The sequence below is a fragment of the Meleagris gallopavo genome, chromosome 11 (assembly GCF_000146605.3).
Source record: "Meleagris gallopavo isolate NT-WF06-2002-E0010 breed Aviagen turkey brand Nicholas breeding stock chromosome 11, Turkey_5.1, whole genome shotgun sequence".
Classification (NCBI taxonomy): Eukaryota; Metazoa; Chordata; class Aves; order Galliformes; family Phasianidae; genus Meleagris; species Meleagris gallopavo.
Window position 1 is genome coordinate 18,542,244 of NC_015021.2, and position 10,440 is coordinate 18,552,683.

Sequence of the window (10,440 nt, forward strand, 5' to 3'; positions counted from 1 at the left end):
TGGGGGGGGGGAAGAAAACCAACAAGAATAATGTAAGCTGTAGAAGATCAAAAGAAACCAAAGAGTGCAATTAATTTCATCCATTTTTAGAATTGTCTTTGCACCTTATCCAAAATTTAATGAGCATTGCTTCTCTAGCATATAAAAAAAGCTTTGTTCTTTTGACTTAATTGATTTGTAAACACAGTAGGAGAAGTGTATCTGAAGTTCAGTAACCTTGATAGTTGAAAGAAATGGGGCATCCCGTGAGATAATGCAGAAGACGTCTGGAAACGTAACCATGAATTTCATTTCCCATTCACCGAAACTCACGTGCATTGTATGTGTTCTGCAGTTTCAGTTATGCTTTTTATATGCTCAAATTCTTTTCATACTTTTTTTTTCCTCCTCCCTTGTGATTTAGGCTTTTCATTTTGGAGAACTTCATAGCACATAGCGATTTGATAGAAAAACAATGTGGACTGAATGGCCGGTCAGAGATTTTCCCACAGGAAAGAACATCCCAATCCTCCAGAAGGACAGAAAAACAAGACCAACCAGAGTTTTATCCATTACTGCACTAGAGATAACTAGCTTGAATTTGTCCAAAGGACGATGGGCTCAGTGCACCAGAAACACTGAACCGGGGCAGCAGAGGAAGGAAAGGAAAAGCAGAGGCTACTGTCTAAGGTGAAGAAAATTATTTTCAGTGAATATGTTAAGCCTAAGAAAAGTTAAGTTTATGTTTCATTTCTGCCCCTAAAGGAAAGATTTAAATCAGTATTGTTCAGTATGCAAATTCTCGTTACAGCCTAATGAGATTCTGACAAAATATCCTATTAACACTAGAGGCTCTGTTCTAAGATTGTACTTACATATGTTGCTTATCTTTTTCTCATCAGGGTTCTTTTATGCTCCTGGATGAGTTTCTCAGCTGGATCATTGTAAAACTCAGAAATTATGGGATTGCTCACCTGTACTCTAGGAGATTAACTCACGTGTCCTGCCACCACCCACTTAGACTCTGTGGCTGTATGAGAACACATTTGTAATTCAACATACAAATCCGCTTAAGATGGACTGGTGATTCAAATATAAATTGCAGATACAGTTTCGTGTTTTATATTGGCATAAATGTTGCCTCCTTGCCTCTCCACAAAATTCTGCAATATCAAAGCCAGCTGATCTCTTGGGAGTTTACAAGGGAGGCCAGGGAATAACATAACCATCTCATCTCTGCAGAGCTTTCAACCAGGAGAAGTGTTGTGATATGAGACTTCAAAATGAGGCTTGTGTCCCTGGAGAGAAGTTAGAATTACAACATGCAATGCTTCATTACCACGTGTATCACTTATAATGAGAAGGTAGTTATATTCCTGAACTGGCATTATACAGGATTATACGTGCACCACAGAGATGTGGGTTTAGTGTTACGATGTGTGGAGTGAAGGACTGGACAGAACACACACTGAATTTAGGTATTTATTTTCTTTTGTGATACACTTCTACCACTATTTTTATTATGAGCAGAAGCAGCAATCAATTTTGAAACATGGCTACTTAATTTAGACTACAGGCATTTCTATTTAAGTTATCACATTTAGATTTCTATGTGATATTACGAATAGCAATGTTAAAATGTTAAAATATAAATGCCTTACAATCTATTAAAATCTTTTAAATGCTCATTTAAAAATATACCGAGCCAATAGCGCCTCACAAATCTTAATGAGCTGAAGAATATCTTCTCATTTGGATTAATTTCGTGAATGTTGGAAAAATGGCAATGAGCTGAAAAGCCAGCAAGTCTGTGATAAGGAAGCAGTAGGAAAGTATGTGATCTATTAATTCAAAAATGTGGAAGAGGTGGATGCAGAATACCAAGTAGCTAAGTGGAGTTCCTGCTATGAGTGTTAGGTTTTCAGCCCTCACTGAGTTCCAGTCCTTCTGATTTAGTCTAATTTGTTTGTTCTGACAACTGTGCCATGCATGTACATCCATTTTTAAATACCAAATATTTGGAAAGTCTGACAAATGATGATGAAAATCATTAGTTACCATAAAATTAATTATAATTTCTTTTTTCTTAGTATTTTGGCTTTCAAAATAAATTTTGACATGTCTTTCTTTAAGAAAAACTACAACTGAATTCTATTTTTTTTTTTCCAACTTAAAACCATCATTTTAAATCACTTATTTAAATAGGTCTTTTCCATTTGTGAACAGCTATAAAGTCTACCTATAGTCTCATCCTTCAGATATTGCAGGGAACATAATTTTCTGCCAGGGAGGTGAATCTGAAAGCTTTGAATAGTGTCTTTTTGAAAACAGATACTTGGAACATGATTAAAGTACATAAAATAATCCTGCTGCTTTCACAAGATGTACTTCTTGTTCCCAAAAGAAGGGTTCCTGGCATTTTCCAAGTTGTTTGGCCTGCGTCAAGACCACGAACCTGCCAGCTCATCGTGGCATTCATGGTGTGGGATGGAATTTCATTTTGCTGCCCTTAAATAGCAATGTCTTTTGGACTTTTCCTCCGGAGCAATTGGCCAAATTGACTCCTTTGACACAGGTCTCTTCCAAACTGGAAACAGCAAAACAAATCTGTTGAGCAAGCTGGTGCCAAGCCATTGCCTGCTTGGAGCCCTGCATAACACTGGGCGTAAAGTCGCTCTGTGTCATAAGGCAGGGAAATCAGGCAACTCTGGAATGCATGAACATTGGTCACATACTTATACTTGGAAGCAGAAAAAACATTGCCAATACCAGGCCATAAATGTTTAATGAAATAATTTTATCTGTGCATCCGCAATCTGATTTGATGGTAAATACACTTATGGAACAGGATTTTATCCTGTCTTCTTCGTTCATGAGAGGACAACTCAGGACTGGCACATTAATTTAGCACATACACATCCTGGCACATTCTGGCATGGCAGCCCTAAATCCATGGCATTTTTACTACTCTAGTGATAATCTGTACACATATCGGTGAGGTTAGAAAAAGAAAATAAATTAGTAAATTAAGACACTTCATGAAGAAATCCTCTTAAAACAGGATGGGAGATAAAGTGATAATGGGAATGCAGTAGAGGCTACAGAAGAATGATAGCTCCTGGACACAAATATTTCCCCAAGTACTTATTACTTATTTGCTCTAATGCAAAACTCAATAATGTATTAACTAATTATTGTATTAATTAATTAATGTTTCCAGATGAAGTAAATACATTCATCTTCCAGTTATGGTTAATTTCTTTTGCCCTTTTTTTCATCTCACTACAAATGTTATTGTGCTCTAAGGGATCAAAAATTGCTGCCTCCTGTATCTTCAGATATAAGAAACACATACATTAAAAAAAAAAAAAAACATACACTTAATAGTGAGGTCTGATAGGCTGCTGAATCATCTGCCAAGGAAATGACGTAATGAAAATGAAACTGGAAAAAGCATCAATACCAGAAAACAGAGGGACAGTCCTGAAAGAGATATATAAGATGAATTCAGTGGCCTTTTTATTTCTGTACTCAAGTAAAATATCACTGAGAATACGACTTCAATAATACTGCACAGAGAGGTTATGTTATAAGCAATACAATTCTTTAATCCTATTGTGTCTGATATTTAATTACAGTTTTTCAAAGAAATTGAGGGAGGTAGAGTCAGATTAGATCCGGTCTCAACTCAAACAAAGCAGCACATAAATAGGTCGCTCAGGTCTCAGTTAACAACTCATATTAAAAGATAGGTATGTTTGCACTTTGAAACTCCAGAGTGTTTTTCTGGCTTTTTAAATGCCAAAAATTATGTCCCTGGTTATCAGTAAAGATGAAAAAAATAAAATTAATACTTAGGAAAGAGTAGGTTTGATTTCTGTTTCTGTGCAAGCTAATTTTCATTTCATGCATTTCCAATTAATATGCTCCATTATATGAATATGTCCTACTGCACTTCTATACTTCTACTATAGCTGAAATTTTCTTTTGGCTGCATTTTTATTGAAGGAAGGAAAGTTCCAGTGCCTCTGGGGGCATAATGTCACCAATTAAAAAAAAAATTGCATTACCTTCCTAAGCATCATTAGTAATAACTGACTATGGCAGCTAAGGTGAACCTCATAAACTTGTGTTCAATCTCAGCAGAAGCAAAAGGAGGAGTCCCACGTTTGGATCAATAATGAGGGTAAACTTCAGCTCAGGAACCATCAACTACTTTGAGTATGAACAGCATCAGCATAAGATTGGGTACCTACACAAAGATCTCTATAGGTGTCACAGGGAAGTGCTGTGCAAGTAACCTGATTTCAGAAATTCAATATATTTCTATAGAAAAATCTTTGCTTATTTGGGCAACGCAAAAAGACAGGAGAACATAAAAACAACAGTCCTCAAGTGCTCCAAGGCAACTCAAGTTTTCCATTAAAGGTTTTGTGACATCTATGGTTCACTGACGTACCAGATTCTAAGGCACCATATAGAGCACATCTGGCCACAGAAGGAATAAAAAAATAGATAGGTTGCATACCAGCTTTCTGTTCAGTGGCCTCTTTCATTTCTGCTATTACTTGTGCTCTTCTGAGACTAATCCATCTAACCTGTCTGGCAAGCTGTGCCAATTTTTAAATGGTTTTCTTTACTTTTCCACACCTACAGTCTGTCCATCTACAGTAAATGAGGAATTTTCCCAGAGGCACATCAAGCACCAGGGATAGAAATAGTCCCAATATAATAATTATATGAATAGCAAATTTGATTTTTACCATGTCTTTCTCATTACGTTCCTGCAAACAGGCAACAGATTCTTACCATGGAACATGCAACTGAGATTTCAGGAGTTTTTTAAAAAAATCTAGTTAACATTTAATAAGAATATTCTGATGTAAGAATAGGCTAATAAATGCTCACCCTGAAAACTGTGTATCCCCTGCTATGGGATACTTTTTTTATTCAAGAAAATACCAATCTTCTTTTCTTGAGTTAGTAATAGATTAACAATGGGACTGGAATCAGATTGTCATCTGGCCACTTCCAGGAAAAGTTAGTGACCAAAATCTGCATCTAAATTGTTATTTCAGCCATGAAACTGCTGAAAATCTCAGAGTAGAGTCGTTTAAACATGATAGCACTGCACTTCTTAAAGGTTGCAACAGCTAATAAAACTATTTATTAGACTTTCAAAGGTTGCTTTCTTTAAATACCGTAGAAATAGCTCTCTGAAGGAGCAACAGCATCAGAAAAATCAATATATTAGCTAAAATGTGTTAAATGTACAAATTCAGAAAATCACATATGAACAAGAGCTGGCTATTCAAACAAGATAGGCATGGCTACAATCATTTCATCGTCTAAAATCTGCTTAAAGAAGAACACCAAGACCTGCTAGCACTCCCCTTCAGAAGTGAGTAACAATTTGAAATTCAATCTGAGACTCAATTCAGAACAGGCCTGGAATGTTGTTCTAAATAAACACACACACAGCACTGAGCACAGATCCATGTTCAAGTGAGATGACTCGTTTCAGTCTTCACTTTAATTTCTATTTACAACACAGAAAACCTAGACTTAGTCTGCAGCTACAGCAGGCAACCATTTAAAATCCATCAGCAGGATAGAGTTCTACTTTAAAATGAACCAAAAGCTGCCTTTTGAAAACTTAATGTCACAAAACATAACTCTCACGGTATGTGCAAAAATGAGATTACTCCAATTAAACACGGGGGGAAAAAAGCTCCTTAAAAAGGTTTCAGGTACTCCAGCTATTATTCATAAAAATGCAGTGCTTCCCAGCATCATGGCTTATCAAGTGCAAACCAGAATCCTACATTCTAAATGAAATGATGTGTAAAAGTTGCTATCTTTGTGAACATGAGATATTAAACAATCTCAAAGAAGAATGTGCAAATCAATTTGATTCAGCAAAATAGGTTCTCCAGTATCTGAATATTGTGGATGCACTGAAACAACGCATGTCAAAGAACAGTGCTGACTCAAACATTCTTCTAAACAAAGCACTCGATGCACACTCACCCTGATACAAGATATCTAACCTCATTTATAGCTGGATGCCCGACACCAAGGATATTTAGATTAATTACCTGTGTTGCATATAAATGCATCACTTAGTTTTATTTTTCTTTTTTTTAGCCCAAACCACATTTTTGTAAAGTTTAAGATATAATTGTTTTACCTTTTTTCCCCAGATGAAAGCTCAGCTATCATAGATTACTGTATTGTTAAAAGGGTCTCAAATGAAACCAAATTACAGCATCTCATGCTGCTCAACCTTTGGTTTCTGGCCCAGGTTAGGGTCATGGCTCTGCACTGAACACACAGTGGGATAATAAAACTGCTCAGAGATACTGAAATGCTTCCTGTACAGCAAGCAACTATGTATGACTCTTCATTTAAAATAAAAAAGAACAACTTAAATGACTTAGTTCTGTACTTTCCGATTAAAGATTCCAGGGATTCAGTTCTCACACACAGTAAAAAATACAAAGCTATCAAAATCAACGTTGTTATAAAAATGCTACTACTCTAAAACCACCCTGGCTTTACACGGATGAACAAAAAAATAAATAAAAGTGTCACAGTAATGAGTGAATAATTAATATAGATTTGGATTTTTTAAAAAATAGTTGCTATCTAATAGTTTTGAATGAGTACATTAGATAGTTACAGCTTCAGATGTGCTGACAGTTGCTCCCAGTTGTTTATTTTTTATATTGTCTTAATATTATTTGTAGTAGATTTATATATATGATATGTAGAAATATTAAAATTAGCAGATAATACAATAATTCAGATACAGCGAAATCACACTGTAGTGCAGTACTCTCAATAAAACACTGTTATGAATCATCAGAACTTTATATATTGTGTTCTACCACCAAAAGAACAGGCTAAAACTCACACTCAACACACATGGCCATTGCCTTTGCTAGATTGCCTGTAGACTGTAAAAGAGCTGTAAATCAGTGATCTCCCACCAGCAGAAAACATCACTCTTCCTGCTGCTCCCAAAGCCATTGGGCCACCGATGTCACAGAGGGACTTGACAGAAACATCTGCTGACACGGCTTGACCTGCCTGCAGTGGTTCAGGGCATGATAAAGACAGAGCATGGCTCACAAAGAGAAGAAAAGGTCTGCTCTGCACCCCATAGTTCTGGCAACCACCCTAGCACACACTGCCTTTTTCCTCCCAGTCCGAGTGCCACTTTTTCCCAAAGAAGATCCATGCCCAAATAACTCCTTGCAAGCGAAAGGAGATATATTATAGTATTATCTGTGCTCATCTGCATTCATCTATGATGAATAACCATAAGGCACATCCACTCATGATCATTTTAGCGTTTCAAAGAAGAGAAATTACATGGGAGAATTAGCTTACCTCTCCTCTGCAAAATCTCCCAGTGTATTTATTTTTAATTGGTGGGTATTTGTGAGCAGATGTATAACCTTAAGTCCAGCTTCTGCTGCACTGACACTGTAATGGCATTCTGTTGGTAAGTAGCATGATCAAATACTTTAAAAACAATTACCTAAAGTGCACTCTAGTAGCATGATGCTGGACATAAATACAAGGTCACTCGATTTTCCTTCCATCCGCCTTGGAGCAACCTGAGATTTTCGTATTGTCCACATCAACACTGCTCTCACATTGCATGCAAAAAGCACTTCACGTGGCATTTTAGGGGGCTGCTATCTTCTGACATTTAACATTTGCTTCTCAACGGCAGCTGTAATAATTGAAGAAGACTGACACAGTTCAAGTAACTTGCCCAAATAATAATACAGATCACCCTCTGCTTTCTCTGTTCCTATGAGGAGCTCTGCTGGAGGTAATCATTTATCAAGACAGAAAGAGTTAATTACTGTTAATTATCCATTAACATTGCATCAATTAAGTTGTGCAAAAAATAAAAAAAACACAGTTTATCTCCTGATCCTGAATGCTACAGTTCCAAAGTTGAGTACTAACCAAAGTTGCTAGAGGACTTGGCACATAAAAAAGGACTTCCATAAAAGGTGAAGTCTCAAGTTATTGCTACTGAGAAATAGCATATTATTCTGCTTAAATCCTTAAATAGTCAACTTAATTGTCAGGTCAATTGCAGTCCTATTACAAGAAGGAACAGACAAAGAAAAATATGTCAAAGCATTAAAAACATTCTTAACCTGACCTCCAGAGATAACAAACAAAAGTGAGATGTGAATTTTGATCTAAAGAGAACTCTTCACTGGATGACCTTTTTGATTAAGTCCTTTAGACAAGAATTACTTTTATTATAACACGACACCTAGAAGACCATCCTTTACTCAGTAGAACAGTAATAACTTCACAATTTTTCAGTAGCATTCCTAATCATATGAACATAAAGAAATCAATGGAAAGCACTGAAAGGACCAAAAGAAGTAGTTATAAACCAAAGTTTTTTTGCATATGCAAAATATCTTACAAATCTGTGCAAATTATCTCGCAATCTTGTAGTAGAGACTGCATAATTAAATTGCTGCCATTATATTGCCAGCAATATTTCACGTATCGTCTTGAATAAAAGAAAATTGTTTTTCTTATCCATCTGATGAATTCTGGCTGAGACAATGGGGGCTCTGCTCTCTTCTTTCTCTGAAACGACTCAGAGGACTTGAAGCTTCTCCCAGCCTGCTGCCAGAAACACGCACTATTCCCTCAGATGACTCATAGCTCAGCAGCATGCTGGAATCCTAATTAAGGCTCCTAAGCCCCCCACCGGACTCCTACAGACAGGGGGATCTATCACATGAGCTGAGGGGGCAGCTGTTTGAGGCTCACAAACCAGATCTGAAGGTACAAGTATTGGTAATTTGCTGGGAAGGGGTTAGCGATTTTTTTCCTTATATCACACTAGGTAAATGACAAAGAACCTACCAGAGAACATATGTTCTCTTTTCAATGACAGACAAAAGAGACTGAGATTGAGGAGAACTGGCAAGAAATAGAAAAATAAAAATAATTTTTAAAAAAGTTGCATACTTCAGTTTAGTGGGGTGGGAAATATCCCAGCTGAAATACATTCAAGCACCGTATGGTCGCACATGTGCACTCCATGCACTTGTCTCTGATTTTTCATTAAATAATCAGTTGTGTAAAATTGCTCAACTTTAAGTCTTCAAAGTAAGTTAAAGTGTAAATCATGGAATAACAATTTTCTGTAAGTCTAATCTTCCTTTATTTTTCAGGTTCAAGACAGGATAGATCTACAGATTGTGTGCATTCAGTTTTTCTAAGGCCGCTGTAATCATTTAGTTCATTGTCATGGTTACATCTAAACACAATTTTGAATTTCATCATGTATAAGTAATCTTTAATATTGCAAAACTCATGCTACAAGCATACACAATAACTCACTGTGAAGCTACAAGTGCTTTATGCTTTATTAACCCCATTTGTCTTCTCATTGAAATTCTACTCCATTGACTAATGATGTATATAGCTCCATCTGGCATGTATGTGCCACTGAAGCTACCTGGGTCCTGTTCATTAGTGAATTGTGCAGCATTTATGACTTTGCACACGTAAAAAGTTCAGGACCCTCCCAAGAGGTCTAACATGTTCCAGCTTTACAATACCCCAAAGTCTTCTTACTTTGCATGGCACTCATTTCTGCAACTGGAAGGTAGGTAGGACAAATAAGAAGGGTAATTCTCACTTAATGTGTAGATATGTCTAATTTCAAAAGACAAAAAAGAAAATATTAAAAGCAAGCATAGTACAGCTGAACTCACCCATGCCTCTAGCACAGTTTTTTGCTTAAAAAACAAACAGTAAAGACTGATAACAAAATAACTACATCCTAGGTATATTATATTGACCAACACAATTTTCTACATTTACTGTGTCAGTATTTGATCCTCTGGGATTTAAATTCATAGAAGATCACACACTGCTTGCTAGACCACAGTATTTCTGCTGCTTTTGAGGTAAAAGCACATGGCCAAATGTCAAGACACAGAAATTCACCAAACTTGTCAAGGTTTCGGCATTCATTATAGAATATATCTTTATCATTGCATTAGTTGGTATAGGTCTTCATGCTTTTAGAAGATTAGGATGAATATCAATGCTTGTTAAACTGTCAGACTTATCATTTTGGTTGGAACTGAGCCAACGGCTGCCCTCTCTTACAGCCAAAAAAGGTCTGTCCACTGGAACTACTCTGAGAAGTTGAATACAACTGAAGAGATACAGAGAATTTGATTCTGTTCTGGGAGATGATTTTCCAGCCTTCCTGTTGTTCCAAGCCTTCACTTGATAACGTTCTGGAATGCAGCATCCAGTACAAGGGAGAGCTGCTAACTGTCCCCTTTTTTTCTATTTTAATAATACAGGTATATACATAACAGGCTTTCTTTATTTCTCCCTAGCTCCCCTTCCCCATCCTTATGAAAAGGGAAAAAAGGAGAAAAGGGAGAA